This window comes from Bufo bufo, chromosome 10 (assembly GCF_905171765.1).
Source record: "Bufo bufo chromosome 10, aBufBuf1.1, whole genome shotgun sequence".
Lineage (NCBI taxonomy): Eukaryota > Metazoa > Chordata > Amphibia > Anura > Bufonidae > Bufo > Bufo bufo.
In genome coordinates, this window is record NC_053398.1 from 33,536,047 (window position 1) to 33,558,159 (window position 22,113).

At 48.1% G+C, this 22,113-nt stretch overlaps 1 protein-coding gene across 1 annotated transcript in view; it reads right to left on the reverse strand.

The window, feature by feature from the left end:
• The window catches only part of KCNQ1 (potassium voltage-gated channel subfamily Q member 1), a 185,628-nt gene extending 164,227 nt beyond the window's left edge, over positions 1 to 21,401 (reverse strand). The window contains exon 1 of the mRNA XM_040410033.1: positions 21,142 to 21,401. The gene's annotated coding sequence lies outside the window, so the exon portion shown is untranslated. The remainder of the gene's footprint in view (positions 1 to 21,141) is intronic.
• Between the last annotated feature and the right edge of the window lie 712 nt (positions 21,402 to 22,113).

The window sequence follows — 22,113 nt, forward strand, 5'->3', positions numbered from 1 at the left end:
CTATATCACAGACCAGTAGGCAATCCTTGAAGCATCCATGAAACAATATATTTTCCCCAAGAAGCAATTTTTTTTAGAATGGCCACCATAAAACTCAGGGAGTTCATCAGGATAGGTCATCAATATCTGATTGGTGGGGGTCTGACTCCCTGCATCTCCACCAATGCCACAGCACTCCAGTGTGCACTACAGCCTCTTCCCAGGCCAATGACATCACATTCACTGGTCTCATGGCCTAGACATAACAGTCCCATTCAACTGAATGCGCCTTGGCTGCAATACCAAGTAGAGCCACTATACAAAGGACGGCACTGTGCTTGGTGAGCTGTAAGAACAGAGTGCTGTGGCCACTTCAAACAGCCGGTTGTCAGACCAGGACCAGATATCCTGAGGATAGGTCATCACTATAGCAATCCTGGAAAACCTCTTTAAGCTAAGTGCACACTGAGTTTGTGCACTACATTTAACATATACACTAGGAAAAGCTTGCAATGCCTATGTTAAACATAGCCATAGGCCCCCCATTCACACGAATGTAAGTATACCGTACAGTATCTTTTTTTTTTTTTTTACAATGGAATTCTTTGGGGGGGGGGGGGGAATTCAACTGTATTACATGGATGCATACATTGTGTGCGCATACTTTCAATGGAAGCCACGAGTACAGCGTGTGCAGAGCTTTACAGATCCATCCTACAGCTATGTACATGGTCCTCTAAATACAGAGCTACACCGCCTCTGTGCACTGCCACACAGGCTTCATCAAGTGCCTTATGTACTGAGATATTCCCCCTAGAAAAAAAAAAATATACTACCCATGTTACATACAGAATCTAATGGAGCATGCCGCAATGTCTTGCCAGATTGATATAAAACCCTGTAAGCCCCAATATGAAGTCGGAGACTTTCGGCAGCACTTGAGACTGAGGATAAGCAAGACACTACTGTACGGTATATTATCATCACATACCCATTTGGAGGCCAGTGCTTCATCCAAAAAGAATTGGATTGAGACTTTTTCAAGAAATACCAATACCAATCGATAAAAAACAGGAGAAAATAGCAATATGCACAAAAGAATATAAATTCTATATATTATTATATATATTATAAAGTTTCCAGTAGGCATTTGTCTGCAGGACTACAGAGCCTCATTCATGAACGCTGGGTCGCAATGAGTCAACCACCACCACCACCATGGGCAGACATAGCATAATGCAAAACGCCCTGACCGTCACAGGAAAGGATAATATTACAGCTTATAGTTATTAGATTTCTGGAGAAGGGTCGTTGAGCCAGGGATTTATTCTGAGACTGATTTGAGTCAGGAGGAAACTAAGGAAAATTGGCTTCTACCTCACAGGGGTTTTTTCCTTCCTCTGCATCAATTTGCAGGATAATAGGCTGAACTGGATGGACAAATGTCTTTTTTCCGCCTCATAAACGATGTTACCAACTATGTTAAGAATCCACAGGAAGAACCCAGAAGACACTTATTATATATGGAGCAAACTGAACAGAGTCCAGATGCCCTAACTTATAGAGCTCCGTCCTGATGGATATGAAGAAGTGGATGAACAGAGACTGCATTGAAGCTGCTGAAACAGAGCAGGCATTCAGAACGCCCCAGGACACCTTTAAATCTTCTAGAAGGACAATGGGAGGATTATCTCTGTGCCACAGAGGGGGACAATGAAGAGACGACAACTAGATAGATGCAATATGGAGATCATTACATAGGCCATGATTTAGCAGCAAGGCGATTTTCACAAAATACACCTGAGTGAGCATTAAATTCTACCGCCTTCCTTCATCACGCTCTACAGAACCATCTATTAAAGCGGTTGACCCATGAAAAATATTCTACCAGCCCCTGGATCTGAATACCTTTGTAGTTGGATGTAATTAAAGATATATTATAGCTAATGAGTTACAGAGCTGGTCCTAGCTTTGTTAGAAAGAGTGTAAGTGATGTCTGATGATCACCTTTAAAAGGGTTTTCCGGGAATTAAGAAAATGATACTTAAAGGGTTTCTATCACTTCGTTTCACCTATTTAGCTTTCAGACACTAGCGATCCGCTAGTGTCTGCTTTATCTAACCATCCTAATATAAGAGCTTATTGTCCTGCCGTTTAGCTAAAAAAATAACTTATATAGATATGCAAATGAGCCTCTAGGTGCTATGGGGGCGTGATTAGCACCTAGAGGCTCCGTCTACCTTAACAAACTGCCGCCGCCCAGCGCGTCCCTCCAGCCCGCCCATCTCCTCCGGAATGCGATGCTCCTCGTATTCGGCGCATGCGCAGTGAATGTCTGATCGCTTCCCTGCTCAGACATCTCCACTGCGCCTGTTCCTCGGAGCACTATGACGTCATCGGCGCAGGCGCAGTGGAGATGTCTGAGCAGGGAAGCGATCAGACATTCACTGCGCATGCGCCGAATACGAGGAGCATCGCATTCCGGAGGAGATGGGCGGAGATGGGGGCGGGCTGGAGGGACGCGCTGGGCGGCGGCAGTTTGTTAAGGTAGACGGAGCCTCTAGGTGCTAATCACGCCCCCATAGCACCTAGAGGCTCATTTGCATATCTATATAAGTTATTTTTTTAGCTAAACGGCAGGACAATAAGCTCTTATATTAGGATGGTTAGATAGAGCAGACACTAGCGGATCGCTAGTGTCTGAAAGCTAAATAGGTGAAACGAAGTGATAGAAACCCTTTAATAGTTAAATATTACTTCATTATAAATATAGTCCCAAATACCTTACAATGGTTATAATGGCTCGTTTTGTCTGGGGAGCAATCATTAGGGGAAACAAAATGGCCGCTGTCCTATTAGTACACACAAAACCTGTCCTAATCAGACAGCAGGACAAGCTACTTCAGACACTGAGCTAAAAAGCTGCCTCACCCTCCTCTCTGCTTGTCAGGGATTATGATCTTGAATACAGATGAAGCTGAATCTCTGTTATAATTGAGTTCATGTGCAGATGTGGCTGATGAGGAGCAGCTCTTGTATGCAGTCTTCATTACCACAGTCTGTCCTGTCCATCCTTTCTGTACTTCATGTCTCCTCATGAACTCCATTCCCACAAAGATTCAGCTAAATATCATATTAAAAACTGTATTCAGGATCATAATCCCTGACAAGCAGAGCAGAGAGAAGGATGAGGCAGCTCTTTAGCTCAGTGTTGTGAAGTAAGGCTACTTTCATGCTAGCATTTTCAATTTCGCTATGCAATCAGCGTTTTTCTGTCTGCGATGTGGTGCAGAGTAAGATGGATCCGTCCTGACACATAATGTAAGTCAACGAGGACGGATCCGTTTTCTCTGACACAATCAAAAATGGATCCGCCCCCCATTGACTTTCAATCGTGTTCATGACGTATCCATCATGGCTATATAAGACATAATACAATCATGACGGATGCATGCGGTTTTCTTATTGTATCGGAAGCATTTTTGCAGATCCATGACGGCTCCGCAAAAAAACGCTAGTGTGAAAGTAGCCTTACTTGTCCTTCTGTGTAATTAGGACAGGTTTTGTATGTACTAATAGGACAGTGGCCATTTTGTTTCTCCTAACCATTGCTCCCTAAACAAAACGAGCCATTATAACTAATTAAAGGTATTTGGGAATATATTTATAATAAAGTAATATGTATGTATTTTCATTTTCTTAATTCCCGGAGAACCCCTTTAACAAAAAGCCTCATCCACACAAAGTTTTTAATGCGTCTCATAGTTTTCAATGGCAGTCTGCTCCACTGTTCATGGGGCCACTGTTTATTTTCACGTGGTTTTCTAGCACCCAGATAGGACATGTCCTATTGAATGGGGCTAAAACTGTGGGTGGAGGAGCTCCATACAAAATTCTAAATTCGGCAGAAACCTGAGAGGCAAAACCCATAGAGTTAACCTCCCCATAGACAGATCTCCCAAGTGTCCCTCTTTTGGAGGGATCATCCCTACTTTAGACCCAAGCCCCTCTGTTCATCTTTGCTCTTTAAAACAGACATGTCAAGAGTGTTGACAGGTCCTCTTTAATAGCTTCATGCATTCCCCATGTAATAACAATTCTGGAGCATCTATTCTTATGACTCTATGTTGTACCATTCCTGTGTTATTTCTACTAGAAGTTATGAATGAATTGCTAGCAGTCTGCAGTAAGGGTACAGAGGGGAGGTAACCAGTTGGAGGTGTGTCCCTGCACGGTCTGAAAATGGCAGCACTGATTGGATAGAGGGAGTCTGTGCAGGTACACCCCCCCCCCCCCCCCACCTGGTTACCTCCCCTCTGTACCCTTACTGCAGACTGCTAGCAATTCATTCATAACTTCTAATAGAAATAATAAAGGAATGGAACAACATAGAGTCATAACAATTCTGGAGCATCTATTCTTATCACATGGGGAATGCATGACACTTAAAAAAGGAGAGGTGACAGCTCCACTTTAAATATTCCTCTTTTTTTATCGAGGTACAGATTTGCATTGTTAGATTTACAATATTAATTTACAAAGTGTTTTTCTGGTTCCTCTCTGTATATTACAACCTGTCTTGTATATTAATTCATTATTTGATGCCATTTGGATTTCAGAAATTTCTATATTCAGATAATTTTGTGCTACTGTGTAAAAGAAAACTATTGAAGTGTATAGATTTGCAGGAAAGATGGATCTTTCACTGTTCAAAAAGTTGGGAGGTGTGCATAGAGTACAGTCAGACAGAGCAGCCATGATGCAAAAGACGTGGCTACCAGGGGATTGAGAACCATGTAAGGCCTCTTTCACACTTGCGTTGTCCGGATCCGGCGTGTACTCCATTTGCCGGAGGTGCCCGCCGGATCCGTAACACCGCAAGTGAACTGAAAGCATTTGAAGACGGATCCGTCTTCAAAATGCGTTCAGTGTTACTATGGCAGCCAGGACGCTATTAAAGTCCTGGTTGCCGTAGTAGTAGTGGGGAGCGGGGGAGCAGTATGCTCACCGTCCGTGCGGCTCCCGGGGCGCTCCAGAATGACGTCAGAGCGCCCCATGCGCATGGATGACGTGATCCATGCGATCACGTCATCCATGTGCGTGGGGTGCCCTGACGTCACTCTGGAGCGCCCCGGGAGCCGCACGGATGGTAAGTATACTGCTCCCCCGCTCCCCACTACACTTTACCATGGCTGCCAGGACTTTAGCGTCCCGGCAGCCATGGTAACCATTCAGAAAAAGCTAAACGTCGGGTCCGGCAATGCGCCGAAACGACGTTTAGCTTAAGGCCGGATCCGGATCAATGCCTTTCAATGGGCATTCATTCCGGATCCGGCCTTGCGGCAAGTGTTCAGGATTTTTGGCCGGAGCAAAAAGCGCAGCATGCTGCGGTATTTTCTCCGGCCAAAAAACGTTCCGGTCCGGAACTGAAGACATCCTGATGCATCCTGAACGGATTTCTCTCCATTCAGAATGCATGGGGATAATCCTGATTAGGATTCTTCCGGCATAGAGCCCCGACGACGGAACTCTATGCCGGAACAGAACAACGCAAGTGTGAAAGAGCCCAAAGCCATTTCAGAATGGCTTAAACCAAATATTGCACTATGACCAAGAACATCAAGAGGAGCAAGGGTGCACCTCGAGAAGATAAGGTCTCATCTTTCTGGCACACAACAATGGTTCGGTAAATGTTCTTTACCTCAGTGGATGAGATTTGGCAGGTGTAAGGCAGTATATATCAGGTGCCATGTAGCATCAGACTGTTGGGGTTCAGGAGCTAAGAAAACCAAAATGTAGGGTTCTGCATTGCAAAGTCACCTCTCTATTCAAAACAGATTTAGGGATATTGATGGGGGGGGGAAAAAAACTCCTAGGCCATGTTGTACTAGCGCCCAGCGTTGTCAGAACCAAGACCCATTGTAGACTCCTCTCTCGGGCCACTCCAACACCACATACAGCATGTGAATGGTGGCCTTTGACAGCACTGTTTGTTTTTCTGACCTGGAATGTACTTTATGAAGATGCTTGTTCTGGTAATGTGCTTCCTCCTTCACTGCAATTTCCTCTAACCAAAAAACATTCTGCTAGATTCAGATGTTTCCTATAAACCTTGCCTGTGTGGAGACATCTTTAGCTTCTTTTGGATCATATGTTCATTGGATAAATTCACAATATTAAAAAGACTGAAATAGTATCGAACTTAAGATGAAGGTTTTTGCATGTTTTTTTTCATGTGAGGTCTTCCTCTGGATCAACTTGCAGGATAACAGGCTGAACTGGATTGACAGATGTCCTTTTCAGCCTTCTAAACCATGTTACTATAACTTTTTTTAAGAAGTTTTGTACATTTTGAGCATATCTTATCCATCACCATTAAAAGGCTTTTTTCACCACTAGGGTTTTCAAAGAATTGCTTCTGGTTTACTAGTGTATGTGTATTTAGTGACTGCAGCCAAAACTCAACCGCAGCATTACAGCCATGTAAACCCCTAGGACCGGCCATGGGGGGGTGTACAGGGCACATCAACTGGCACTGCTGAAGGGAAGGCCACTGGCTCTAATCCCATACTTTGTGCATAAAAGGTATGAAAATCAGATGCACAAGATGAAACTGTATTGTCTAGTAACACTCATTGACCAAAAAAAATAAAATAAAAAAAGTCTCTCAAAATCTGTCAACTGGGTAAAATGTCCTTGAGTGGGTCATAGAGGGAGGTCTAGCAAGTCAATGAACTCTCACCAAGAGGTACACCATCCAAAAGTAACCTCTGAAAACTTTTATATAGGGCAGGGGGGAAAGCACTTTTATGCCATCTTGCGGAAGATAACTGCTTGCAGAGTTTTGCAGCAATCTTACATTTCTATTTGGGTGCGTTAGGCCTGTTTCACATTCGCGGTAAACAGATCCGGCAGGCTGTTCTGGCCAGGAACAGCCTGCCAGATACGTGAATACCGGGCGCTGCAGTGCCCTGCCGAGATACTGTCCAGCCCGTTCACTACAATGGGGACCGGTGGAGATTCGGCCGCTACCCGGCAAATATGCAGAGAAGCGGCTGGACGAAAACTGCTGCGTGCATTGGCATTTGTCCAACCGCTCCTTGGCATATTTACCGGGTGGCGGCCGGATCTCCGCCGGTCCCCAATATAGTGAATGGGCTGGATGGTCTCTCAGCAGCCCACTGCAGCTCCCGGTATTCACGGATCCGGCAGGCTGTTCCAAGCCGAAACTGCCTACCGGATCAGTTTAGCGCAAATATGAAACAGGCCTCATTTCTTTCGTCAATGAGTATGTTTGACTGGGTAGTGTTATCTTAGGGTGTCTATAGGAATGTTATTTGGGCACTTAAAGGGGTATTTCCAGCAGGACATATTGTATATGGTATAACCACAGAGGTGGGACCTGCGCCTATCTCTCACTGTGCAATGTTATCGCTGATAGACCCATAGACAGTGAATGGAGCGGTGGTCACACAGTTTCCACAATGTAATCATTTAACCAAATCCGTGTCACAATTATTCTTAAAGGGAAATACACAGATCGTGTTGTCTAATCACTATCTGCTGCCCACAAATAATCATTCAATGTGGGGACGAGAGATGGCATAGTGATCGCTCCTCCCCATACTGTTGAGGAGATCACTGCATGTAATAGCAGTGGTCTCCACCACCGACGAGCAGACCAATCGCCTGCAAAAATCTTTTAATATAATGCAGCCCTTACTGTATAGAGAAAGCCCCAGGCAATTAGGGGTTAAGATAACAATTTGTGATATGTCTCATGTTCCTGAAGCAAGAGCAGTCTTGATTCTTGAAGCAGTAGGTCTGTACTACTTGTAGACAAAACAACGAAGAAAATATTTTGCCATTCGGCTAATAGGAGCGATGAGAGAATACAGTGGACTCTTACATAGGAGTCCAGTGTATTCATAGAGGAAGCGCTCCCCCAGCTCTCCGCACCTTCCCCACCACTCACTGACTGCTACATCATACAACATTGTATAAAGGGGAATATTTTTTTTGTTTCATTTTTACTTATTTTTTCTAACATTGTATTTTACTTCCATTATTCGATGTGAACCTTGATCGTTTCATCATTTGCAGTGTTTTTCTCAACCCCCTAGTAACAAGAAGTTAGAACCAAGTCTCCCAAGGAAGCGAACAGTGATAAATGTTAACAAGATAAGGCTCTTCTCACGCCTCTGTCAGCAGTTCCCTCAGATTTGACGGAAATAATAGTGCAGCATGCAGCACTAATCTTCCTGTCAAAATGACAGACACCACATTATGACCCACGATGGATGACTTTTTAAATTACATTCCACACTGCCAAACATACAAGAGAATAGAGCACTACATATCTATTACTTCCAGTGACGACATCTCTGATGTTCTCTTTCCTCATGTTCTCCATTCAGACCGCCATGATGACATCTTTCTGCCACATCTCATCTCTCCAGAGTTTGCCACACAGACATCTTAGGTTCCTACTTTTTCATCATCCTCCCCACTTTCTCTTGACAGATACTGCCTCCTTAATAATTATTACACATGCATTTAAAAATTATTCCACCCAGCAAATAGTACTCCTGACAGTAACAGTGCTGTGAACAGTGCCCCCAAAAAATAATAGTGCTAAGATGATACAGTGCCAAGGTGCGCGTCACAGAAAAGCCCTACCAATAGTAATCATTTACTCTGAGTACGCTTAGTAGTATTAATGCTAGTACAGTGCCCCCAAACGTAATATATGTCCCCCACTGTACCCTAAAATTATTAATGTCCCCATAGTCCCCCAAGAGTAATAAACACAACTTAAAGGGGCTTTCTCATCTCAGACAATGGGTGGCATATCGCTAGGATATGTCCCCATTGTCAGATAGGTGCGGCTCCCACCGCTGGGACCTGCACCTATATTGGGAATGGAGCCCCACAAAGTGGTGAAGGGTGCACTGCGCATGCGCAGCCGCCCTCTATTAAATTTTTATGGGGTCATCGAAAATAGCAGAGCGCTGGCTTGGCTATTTCCGTCGGCTCCATAGAAATGAATGGGAGAGGTGGCCAGGCAAGCGCAGTGTGCTTCCATTCAGTAAAATGGGGAGAGCGCTTGGTGGTTGTTGGACCAGATTAAAGCCGGGGTCCTCCAGCCACCACCTTCCCCGCTCCGTTCTCAGTGTAGGTGCAGGTCTCAGAGGTGGGACCTGCACCTATCACACAATGGGGGCATATCCTAGCGATATGCCCCCATTGTCTCAGATGCAAATACCCCTTTAATGCTCTTCCAGTAGTAATAATTCCCCATAGTGCCCCCAGTAGTAGTAAAGCTCACCATAATGCCCTCAGTAGTCATAATGTCCCCCTGTAGTAGTATAGTAAAGCCCACCACCGTACCCTCCAGAAGTAATGAAGATAATGTCCCCAGTAGTACTAAATTTCCTCTGACCGGGGCGACCCCACCTCTCGGAAGCTAAATGCTGTCATGACCCTACGGTGACCCTGTGTTTGTAAACTCGATGCGTTTCCCCAACTAGAAAGGCTGGTTCATCAGGGGACCTAAGACAGAGTTGAAGTCTTGATTGCAGAGGGATAGTTGGCAGTATAGAGGTTGAGCGCCCAACATCTGCACCCGCCACTGTCAGGGCAGGTGCTCTGCCTATAGACAGGGATACAAACTGAAAGGAGTGATCCCGATTTGATCCTATTGACTCTACAAACAGTAAGTGAAACAGACTGGGTGTATATTAAAGCACGGTAGTCCCTACTATATTACTCTGTACGCCCCTGAAAATTGTGGTGGGTGACTTTTGCTATAGATAATTTTTCGGTTGGCCTTCTGTGAGGAATATGGATTATTCTTTTATGTCAGCCATGTTCCCACACCAGCCATCTGCTGTCAGATAGCAGAGGTAGTGAATTCCACATAGGGGCCCTGCTTCAAAGCCTAGCCAAATGGCAGAAAACTTCTGGCAGGCTACCTTTGTTTACAAATTCTCACCTCCATTCAGACAGCCTGGAAAACTTCCCTGCAGGGGATCTAGGACATTCCCCAGCTCAATGTACATCATGGAGCTGGCGATTCATAAGGAATTATGAATTGCCCTTCCATCACAGACATAAACCAGATGCATATTTGTGTCCCTGTGGCCATGATGAACAGGCCCGTGGTCATAGTTTGGCGGTGGGATGCCAGGGTAGGGAGATATATATATATATATATATCTCCCCACAGAAACCAAATAATGGTACCATGCTTGGACTCTACTGGTAGCTGGAACCCAGGCGGGTCCATGGTCCCAGAACCACCTCCCTGCGACATTCTGGTCGACCCATGAGCCCTAATCGGTTTTGTGGCTCATTTGCTGCTAGCCCCAGCAGAGGGGGAGTTCACCCCGCCCAGAGGCCAGGAGGGAAGGGGCCAGCTACAGGTCAAAAGTCTTGTGCCAGCAAGAGGGCGTGTCATTTCTCTGAAGGGGAGTCAAATCGTGCAATGTGTTTAGAGGGACCTGCAACTGGCTGCCATGACTGCCACCCACGTGACTACAGCTAAGAAGTCATCACAACCCAAAGGACTCCTATACCTGGTAAACTGACTTTTTGTTCTGCTTAACCCTGTTGTACCCTATCATCTGTATTTGTAACCTCAGACCACTGCATATATTTTGTGTGTATAGTGTTAGTTCTAGTGAGCCCTTAAGGCAATTAAATACATAATTTAATTTTGTGCTGTCTTGTATCTCGATCACACTACTGCAGGTTGGTTTCTCACCCTAGATAATCCCGTTAGCGGACCGGGCTTATATCAAAATGAGAAAGCTGGTGGCAGTATACCCGGGCTGAGAAAGCGCAGTTTCACTGGGGCAGTGAAAAGGCTCTCTCAGCTTGTTGCCTCTCTGTGCCCGTGTGGACAGGAGGGGTTTGTGTAAACTGTATCAAGCTGACCTTACCTGCTCCTCCAGGATAGCGTAACGTCATGCCACGCCTTGGTAACCAGTGACCATACCGTATCTCGCTGGCTCTACGTATTTGACATCCGACGTCAGTCGGAGTACGGTATTAGTCACATATTGGTGGCAGCAAAGTGGGATCTAGATACTAGTGTGTGTGAGTGTGGGACCCATACTCCCAGACGCTAAAGACTACCAGCAGTAGCTTTTTGCTGCTGGAGTCTTAAGATCAGCTCAACACCAGACAGTGCAAATACAATAAAGTGTGTGTGTGCGTATCAGGTTGCAGTCTGTGTCAGTAATCATCCTTAGAAATGATGGCCAGTATCACAAGAAGCAAAGCGAAGCGAAGGAGATGGCCGAGGCGGTGAGCAGTGGCGGGGAGGACGCAGTCCAGATAATGGGTCAAGAGGAGGTGGAAGGCAACTTTCTTCAAGGCGAGGGGGAGCACAGCCAAAGCTCCCCAAGCAGCCAGTTGCCGTCGGTGAGGCCCGGGGCGGGCCGTGCTCCACCTGCCCAACCAGGCAGGCCTAGCTGCTCTCCTTAAATCTGCCATGGACTGTCTCCAGGCCGGAGACCAGGCGGCCTATGAGACTCTCATGGCCGCTGCAGAAAATCACAAAGGAACAGAGGCTGCAGAACGAGAACATTGCGAGCAAGCAGAGGCTGCAGAACATTGCGACCAAGCACAGGCCAAGCGCGAGCACCAGCTGCAAATGCTCCATCTCCTATTCCAGCAGCCCTCCCCAGACCGATGTGAGTCTCCAGAGATCCGGATTCCAAAACTGCGGGGGGAGGACTTCCCCCTGCTGGACAAAGATGGGGACTTGGACACTTTCTTGTTGGCTTTTGAGACGGCCTGCCATCAGTACCAGCTGCCAGAGGACCAGTGGGTCCGATTCCTAACGCCACGTCTCAGGGGAAAAGCCCTTGAAATATTCGGGTACCTGTCCAGCGAGACCATCCTGAGCTATGAGGACATCAAGCAGGCTCTGGTCCGGCAGTTCAACTTAACCCCTGAGTCATACCGGAAAAAGCTCAGATGTTTGCAGCGGGGTCCTATCCAGAGCTGGGCCTATCACATGCGGGCCCTGCTGAGAGAGGTTGACCAATGTACCACGGGATTGTAGCTCTCCACCGTCCAACATCTGAAGGAGCTCATCGCCACAGAGCAGTTCTTGTGGAATTGCCCGGAGGACCTCCAGCAGTACCTCCATGACCGGAAGCCAAAGGGGGCCTCTGCAACAGCAGCCCTGGCCGATGAGTACACCAACAACAGGACTTCAGAGGCCCGGAAACCTGTCGGCTGGAGAGGGGGTAATACGCACACTGCACCTGCTACCCCGGCCCATAGACCCAAGTGAGCACCAGCCCCAACTTCACTTTCCACGTCGGTGGGGGAACACCGACTTTTCCACCTCTGTAAGCAGCCAGGACACGTGTCCTCAGCACCCGAGGGGTCCATCCCAGTCATCGACCCAGAAACCGTCCACTGTGTTGTGTGTGAGTGGCGGTGGTGGGAGGTCCCTTGACAATTTTCAACCGGTCACCGTGGGCCAGGCTGTGGCCATGGGACTTAGAGACACCGGCACTGAGAAGACTCTGGTAAAAGGTCGGAACTGGTGGCACCCCATGATTTATTGCCCGGGAGATCCCTTACCATCTCCGGGATTGGAGGAGTAGAACCGGCATTGCCCGTCGTCAAGGTCTATTTGGACTGGGGCGCCGGTCGAGGAGTGAGGGAGGTCGGGGTATCCTCAAATATGCCTGCCAGTGTTTTGCTGGGGATAGACCTGAGGCAGCTTGTGTCTAAATACTTGGCTGCTGACACCCAGAGGTCCGATCCCCCAGAATGTGATGCCATGCCCACCCCTGTTGATACTGTTAATGTTCATAACATGCCTGTTGATCGGGATGTGGGAGTGGGGGGATGTAATGTGTGCCTCTCCCCTCAGCTGTGCTGAGGCCCCAGGGTGTGGCCAGCAAGCATGCTGGAAACTGTTGTCCTCAAGTGTGGTGACTAAGGGGACAAGCAGGGGGCAGACAGCGGAGGAGGATGCAGATGAGGTCAGGGCTATCCCAGGAGAATTAGGGCTCCCAGGTAAAGCCTCAGTGTAGGGTTCCTCCACAACCGGGATGTTAGAGGGCCAGGTTGGTCCGTCTGGACTGGCGACTTTGTCGGAAGCCGAGGGGAAGCACGGACTACCAGCGGTCGCAGCGGCCATAGCTGCCGTCACGCGCAGTGGGAGTGCTGGGGCCCTAGGGGACCCTCAGGGGTCTGATGGCTTTCCCCATTCCGACCAAGTGGCTGCAGAGTCAGACGGAGGCCAGGAGACAGGTCCCAGGGACCTGACAGGGGATGTGGCAGTCTCGTCCAGTCAGTGGTTTCAGGCGGCATTAGTGGCTGACACCAGCCTGAACGCTCTAAAGGAGCAGGCGGCACAGCCTCCCTCGGACACAGACCTCGTCCAGCTCCCTCGACAGCTAGTGGTACCCTATCCGTTCAGGATGGAGTTGTTGCAGGTTGCGCATGAGATTCCTATGGCTGGACACCTAGGGGTCACTAAGAAAAAGGCCAGATTAGCCCAGCATTTCTACTGGCCAAAGATGGGGGCTGATGTGGCTGCCCAACGTTCATGTGACAACTGCCAGCGGGTGGGGAAGGCGGGGATGCGCCCCAAAGCCCCACTGGTAAGGCTGCCCATAATTTAAGAGCCTTTCTGGAGGGAGGCTGTGGATCTGATTGGACCACTGTCCATTCCCAGCAGCTCCAGGAAACGCTTCATATTGACGGTATTAGATTATGCCACCCGGTACTCAGAAGCGGTAGCCTTTTCATCCATTTGGGCTGACAAGGTGACCACCGCCTTGCTGGAGATGCCGTTGGGCATGGAGTATGCCCCTGCAACTTGTAAGTGGATGGTCAAGCTGGATGAGGGACTCGAAGGGTACACAGCCGTGTACCTGGAGGTCATTGCCGTCTTCGGTCCTACATGGGAGGATCCCCAAGAGCATCTGGCTCAGATGCTCGGGCTGATCTGCCAGGCAGGCTTGACCCTTACGCTAGGAAAGGGTTAATTACTCTTATCGGTAATTGGATTTTCTGAGTGTCTTTGTGGTTTGTATATGAATATATAAATCTTGTTGTTTGGCATCTCTACCGTGTACTCTGTTATTTACTGACTTAGGTAAGGAGAGGAGATCTTTTAAGCTTCAGGAAGCTGTTGTTGTTTCCTGTCCAGGGGGCGAGGACACCCTGCTCCTGTTGAGTGCTGTTGGGGAGGCGCCGGGAAAAGTGCCAGCTGGGCATAAGCGAGAGGCCCAGGGCAGGCTGGGAAGCTTTGGAACCGGAGCGTGGGAGAGTGGATGCCAGCGCATCCTGGCTCACCCCCCGGGACAAGAACCAGGTGATGTCCTTCCTGGGCACCGCAAGGTACTATAGGGGTTCGCGCCCCACTATAGTAGCCTGGTGAGACCCCTGACAGACCGCACCAGGAAAAAGCTGCCCTCCGCAGTCGATTAGACAAATGACTGCGAGACAGCCTTCGAGCTTCCCTATACTACAGTTAGCCGACTTCGCGCGGCCGTTTATAGTACAGCCCGACGCCAGTAAATTTGGCCTCTGTGCCGTACTCAGCCAGGTCGACACTACGGGCTAGGAGCACCCCGTTTTGTACCTGAGTCGGAAGCTCCTGCCGAGGGAGGTCGCGTACTCCACAATGGAGAAGGAGTGCCTGGCCATTGTCTGGGCACTGCAACGGTTGCAGCCGTACTTATACGGGCGCTGCTTCACTGTGGATAGACCACAAACCCCTCAGCTGGTTTAACATCGTGTCAGCGACGAATGGAAGGCTTCTATGCTGGAGCCTCGTGCTCCAGCAGTATCACTTGACCATTCGCCACAAGAAGGGCTGTGACCACGGGAATGCCAACGGGCTATCCCGGCAAGGAGAGGGTGCAGATAGGCGCACTGGGGAACGCAGGAATGTGCTGCCCCCTGGCGCCCTCTAAAAGGGGGAGGTGTGAGGAATATGTTCCCACATCAGCCATCTGCCACTGGCTGACATGACTGCCTCCCACGTGACTACAGCTAAGCACTCATCACAACCCAAGGGACTCCTATACCTGGTAAACTGACTTATTGTTCTGCTTAACCCTGTTGTATCCCATCATCTGTATTTGTAACCTCAGACCACTGTATATATTTTCTGTGTGTATAGTGTTAGTTCTAGTGTGCCCTTAAGGCGATTAAATACATAATTTAAAATTGTGCTTTCTTGTATCTCGATCACGAATCCCCATGTCCTTGTTTCGGTCTAGTTATACGCTACTGCGGGTTGGTTTCTCACCCTAGATAATCCCGTTAGCGGACCGAGCTTATATCAAACGAGAAGCTGGTGGCAGCATACCCGGGCTGAGCTGAGGCAGTGAAAAGGCTCTCTCAGCTTGTTACCTCTCTGTGCCCGCGTGGACAGGAGGTGTCTGTGTAAACTGTACCAAGCTGACCTTACCTGCTCCTCCAGGAGGGCGTAACGTCGCGCCTTGGTAACCAGTGACCATACCGTATCTCGCTGGCTCTATGTGTTTGACGTTTGACGTCAGTTGGAGTACGGCATTCGTCACACCTTCATTTCTGTGGATCTCTCACTTTATTTTATTTTAACTATTTGAAATAAGAGTTACATTTTATCATTGGGGAATAGTTCAGTGATATGCCGTGTATACCGGGGAGCAGTTACTATTATTATGCAGTGATATTAGATTTTTTTTTTATTGGAGTCTATAGGGAAACCACAACACGTCATCTGCAGATCTGCCCAAATAATTCACATGCTGCGGATTTTAAATGCCTCCCAGCGGGTCACTTTTCCCTTGTACAAGATACACAACATGTACATTTGGCAATTTTCATTCACTTTGCTGGTGCTGAATTACGCTGCAGATTTTCTGCAAGGAAAGAAAAAGGTATATAAAAACATAAAAAAGGTATATGCACAGGGTGCATATTACATGCAGAAGCATCAGCAAAGTACTGTAGACCAGATTTGCAAAATCTCATGTACACAGTGCGGAAATTTTCTGTGCGGAAACTGACCTGCGGTGCGAATTGTGAAATCTGCAGCATATCCATTGCTTGTGCAATGCAAAGGGTGAAATCTGGGCCAAAATCAGCAAAATAACAGAGAAATGCAGCATAAACCATGTGGGGAATCTGTATAAACTGCCCTGTGGTGCGCATGTAACCTAAGAGGTATGTTTACACACCAGATTCCACCCTCTTCATTGCAAAAGGGTGAAATCCGGGGTGGAGAACAGCAGGATAAAGTGACATGTTGAAAAATTTCAAATCCGCCCCGCAGGGCAATTCATGCTGCTCGTAGAGGAGATTTCCGACGCTGGGTTCACACATGAGCGTACCTTGTTGCGCTCTGTATGTGCGATTCTCCGGGCGTCTCACATACGCGGCTCCGGAAGTAAGCGAACGCCCATTGTCACGCGTTCCCGGAAGTCTAAGTACGGGAACACGCGACACTACACCCCAAAGAAGCTCCTGTACTTCTTGGGGCGTAGGGTGTTTTACAGCGCGTAGGAACGCGCTGTAAAACGCTCAGGTGTGAACCCAGCCTTAAGATCTGGTTCTGTATAAGCGTACTTTCACACTAGCGTTTTTCTTTTCCGGCATAGAGTTCCGTCCTAGGGGCTCTATACCGGAAAAGAACTGATCAGTTTTATCCCCATGCATTCTGAATGGAGAGCAATACGTTCAGGATGCATCAGGATGTCTTCAGTTCAGTCTTTTTGACTGATCAGGACGGAGATAATACCGCAGCATGCTACGGTTTTATCTCTAAGGGCTCTTTCACACCTGCGTTCTTGTCTTCCGGCATAGAGTTCCGTCGTCGGGACTCTATGCCGGAAGAATACTGATCAGGATTATCCTAATGCATTCTGAATGGAGAGTAATCCGTTCAGGATGCATCAGGATGTCTTCAGTTCCGGTACGGAACGTTTTTTGGCCGGAGAAAATACCGCAGCATGCTGCGCTTTTTGCTCCGGCCAAAAATCCTGAAGACTTGCCGCAAGGCCGGATCCGGGATCAATGCCCATTGAAAGGCATTGATCCGGATCCGGCCTTAAGCTAAACGTCGTTTCGGCGCATTGCCGGACCCGACGTTTAGCTTTTTCTGAATAGTTACCATGGCTGCCGGGACGCTAAAGTCCTGACAGCCATGGTAAGTGTAGCGGGGAGCAGGGGAGCAGCATACTTACCGTCCGTGCGGCTCCCCGGGCGCTCCAGAGTGACGTCAGGGCGCCCCAAGCGCATGGATCACGTGATCACATGGATCACGTCATCCATGCGCATGGGGCGATCTGACGTCATTCTGGAGCGCCCGGGGAGCCGCACGGACTGTAAGTATACTGCTCCCCCGCTCCCCGCTCCTACTATGGCAACCAGGACTTTAATAGCGTCCTGGGTGCCATAGTAACACTGAAAGCATTTGGAAGACGGTTCCGTCTTCAAATGCTTTCAGTACACTTGCGTTGTTACGGATCCGGCAGGCACCTCCGGCAACGGAAGTGCATGCCGGATCCCAACAACGCAAGTGTGAAAGAGGCCTAAAAAAACAAAGACTTGCCTGAATGCCGGATTCAGCAATTTTTCCCCATAGGAATGTATTAGTGCCGGATCCGGCATTCAAAATACCGCATGCGCAGACTTAAAAAAAAGGTGAAAAAAATAAATGCCGGATCCGTTTTTCCAGATGACACCGGAGAGATCCGGTATTGCAATGCATTTTTCCGACTGGTCAGGATCCTGATCAGCCTTACAAATGCCATCAGTTGGCATATGGAACTGCTTGCCGGATCACTCTGCCACAAGTGTGAAACCAGCCTAACACATGTGAACCCACCCCAAGGCCACCTGCGCATAACTGCAGGTGAACGCACAGAAGAGACGCACAAATTTCTGTGCAGCTTTATGTGCGTTTCTGCAGCATAGCCATACCAAAATCCGCAATCTCCAATTGTGGCTTTTGATGCGGTTTGGCCACGGATCTCACCCTTCCACTAAAAAAGGATGATATCCGCAGCTAAAACCGCAAACATAATTGACGTGCCGTGGATTCGGAAATCCGCAATGCAGCTCAATTTTTTACATGGAATCAATCTGTAAAGTCTACATGATGTTTTGCTGGTAGCGACAAGTGTACTACGCTGCAGAGAATGTGCACATATTCCGCAACGTGTGCACGTGGCCTCATGCTTTCCTGCAGGCGCTGAGCATTTAGGTCTGAATCTGAACCGGGGCCAAGATCAGCACGGCGGAGAACACACCAACTGCGGATCAAGAAAAATAAAATAAAACACAATAATTCCCTCCCTCGGCCTGGCGTCGATCGTGCCTAAGATCCGCACTCGGAGATTGACTTTACTAATTAAGAACTCCCGGAGCCCTTGTGTACACACATTCAGCGCTCATCGACGCCAATTCTTTAATGGAACGTATTTGTTTGCTTTCCGTATTTGCTTTCAAAAAAAGACAAAGAAAAGACAATCCACATTCATTCGGCCCCCATCCCCCCTCCGTCATATAACACCACCTTCCTCAATGGAAGGACTTCCACAAGTACAGACATGCATCAGGTCTCACACAGCCGAAAACTGTATGGACCCGCCAGACAGCGGGGAATTCGCCAGTAGGTCTGCGAACCTGTGCAGCCATGTGAGAACAGACTCCTAGGGTTTCTCAGCAGAAATTGCGTTGTACATTCACTTGCTGTGCGGACTGCGCGCGCATCACTTGACATCTGCAATTTGCGGTCCGCAGCATGGGCGGCACACGGCCGTGTGTGCATGAGGCCTAAGTGTAGAAGCATTAAGCCTCGTTCACATTACCGTGTCCATTTCACGTCCGTGAAAAAATCATTCCATGTTATGAATCCAGGAGGATGTCCGTGAAGCATCTGTGCTCGGTTCTTGCGTCCGTTTTTTTACCCTCTAGGTCACATCTGTTTTCCACGGATGCTGCTCAGCTGAAAATTAATTTCAAGAACATCTTCTATCAGCAGTAAGTGGAAAAAAAAAGATGCAACACAGGTGCCACCCATCCGTGTTGTTTCCGTGATTTTCACAGACTTCAATGGGCGTGCTTGGTCCGCATCACCGACCAAAGTCGTGCACATCTCCGTGATTTTATCGCTGGCCCATGATCAGTACATAAATACTGATGTGTGAACAAACATATTAAAATCAGTGGGTACGCGAGCTGTCCGTGGAAAATGGAAAAGTGAACAAGACCTAAGGGCTCGTTCACACGACCGTGTGAAGCCTGTGCTGCGGTCCGCAATGCACGGGCACCTTCCGTGGGGCAGCCGCACTGGGATCGCAGACCCATTCACTTGATAGGGTCCGCGATCCCTCCGTTCCGCAAAAAGATAGAGCATGTTCTATCTTTTTGCGGTGCGGAGGCATGGAACGGAACGGAACCCCAGAAAGCACTCCGTAGTGTTCCGTTCCGCATCTCCGGACCCATTGAAATGAATGCGGAATGACAACGGAACGGTGCCCATGTATTGCGGATCCGCAATACGGGAACGGGACACCAACGGTCGTGTGAACGAGCCCTTAGGCTGAGACTACACTGCGACTTTGGCCATGACGACATACAGTATGTGACAAGACCAGAGATCACGGTGTAGCACCACCTGGATCACATCTATCTGAATGGTGTTGCTAAACAATCCTGGCACATTCTGCAGGAGCAACCCCACGGAGATGTACACAGGTGCAGAAAATACGCTACTAAGTGTGCAGACTTAGCTCTGCTACATCACAGAAAACACAAACACTGCAAATTAAACAAATTCTGAAGACCATAAAGAGAGTGGTTATGCGGTTCACTGTGCCAACTTGTAAACTCAGCTCTGCTATATCAGCACTACCACATCAGACAGCAGTATTGCAATCTGTGCACTGCCACCCCTGGCAACACCAGCGCATCTACATCCGACAAACCCAGCACAGCCACAGTCATAATAATCAGTGCATCTACTTCTGAGAACCTCAGCCCAGCTTCTCCAGGCAACCCCAGTGCATTTAAATCCAGTAAACCGAGCATAGCCACCATAATTAGCTCATCTACTTCGGGCATCCCCAGTACAACCACTTCCATGATCCTACCCAGTGCACCTACATCCGACAACCACAGCGCAGCCATCTCCATCATACCCAGTGCACCTACATCCGACAATCCCAGCGCAGCCACATGCATCCTACCCAGTGCACCTACATCCGACAATCCCAGTGCAGCCACATGCATCCTACCCAGTGCATCTACATCCGACAACCACAGCGCAGCCATCTCCATCATACCCAGTGCATCTACATCCAGCAACCCGAGCGCAGCCATCTCCATCATACCCAGTGCATCTACATCCAACAACCCCAGTGCAGCCACATGCATCCTACCCAGTGCACCTACATCCGACAACCCCAGTGCAGCCACATGCATCCTACCCAGTGCATCTACATCCGACAACCACAGCACAGCCATCTCCATCATACCCAGTGCATCTACATCCAGCAACCCGAGCGCAGCCATCTCCATCATACCCAGTGCACCTACATCCGACAATCCCAGCGCAGCCATCTCCATCATACCCAGTGCACCTACATCCGACAATCCCAGCGCAGCCATCTCCATCATACCCAGTGCATCTACATCCAACAACCCCAGTGCAGCCACATGCATCCTACCCAGTGCACCTACATCCGACAACCCCAGTGCAGCCACATGCATCCTACCCAGTGCACCTACATCCGACAACACCAGTGCAGCCACATGCATCCTACCCAGTGCATCTACATCCAGCAACCCGAGCGCAGCCACGTGCATCCTACCCAGTGCATCTACATCCGACAACACCAGCACAGCCATCTCCATCCTACCCAGTGCGTCTACATCCAACAACCCCAGCGCAGCCACATGCATCCTACCCAGTGCATCTACATCCAGCATCCCCAGCACAGCCACGTGCATCCTACCCAGTGCATCTACATCCGAGAACACCAGCACAGCCACCCTTTGTCATGTCCAGTGCATCTACATCAGACATGCTCATCACTGAACACACCACATCCATTATACAGCAAGCTACAAAGTTCAGATACTAACTTTTTGGAAATCTGTAGCGTGAGCCCTGGCGCAGAATCCTACCTATTTCCCAGGCATTACCGCAGATGTTGCTTGAAGATCCCAGTGCAGGCTAAAGAGGAAAAATCTAGGAACTGCTAAGGTTTCCCTGAGGATCTCACGCCTGCTGCTTGTTAACTTTCTGATACAAACTCCTCAGAACTTCACTTCCTCGTCGGTTTAAAATGCAAAAAAAAATAAAAAAAATTCATGTTCCTCAAAATGGTATTTTAGGCTGAGCTTTTACACACTGGACTCACAGGACTGGTGTGCAAGCACTCATACAGGAAGCATGTCCATTAGCACAAGAAAGTGCTCGCACTGCTGGCAGCCATTAAAGTTATTGTAACCTGAGACTTCTTGTTAAAAAACCTCCCCAACTTCTTGTCTTCATTGCATTGTTAACCCCGCAATCCCCGACTCCGTAGTTAAAGACCATAGAGTGACATTGTTTACAGTTTGCTGCGATTCCATTCACTTCTTCTTCCACTTTTTGTAAGGAAGCAATTGTCTATAAACCAACGGTGCAAAATAAATAAATACATAAAAATAAATGCAGTAATAAAAATAAATTAATATAAATAAATAAATAAGTATAAATGAACATAAATACAAATAAATAAAAATAAATGCATCTATGAATAAAAATAAATACATAAACAATTAAATGTATCCACAATTTGTTTGTGTATTTTTGTTTTTACCGACTTAAAATAAATGCAGCTATGATTTTTACTAATAGGTGGTTGTTGTAGTTGCAGCTGTCTTGCTCATATAAACGTCTTCAATAGTGTACATGGATCAGAGAAAAAAACGTGCAGCTGTTATGTGGCCCTTGGGGAGAGAGGGGATCCTGGCAGACCACATGTAATTAGTGATGGCCTTGGGGTTCGCCCAGCGGTCAATTTTCAGCGAACCTTGCGCGTTCGCGATCCGCCGAACATGCGAACATATGGTGATATACGCGCACGCCATATTCTTTTACATTGCGCTCAA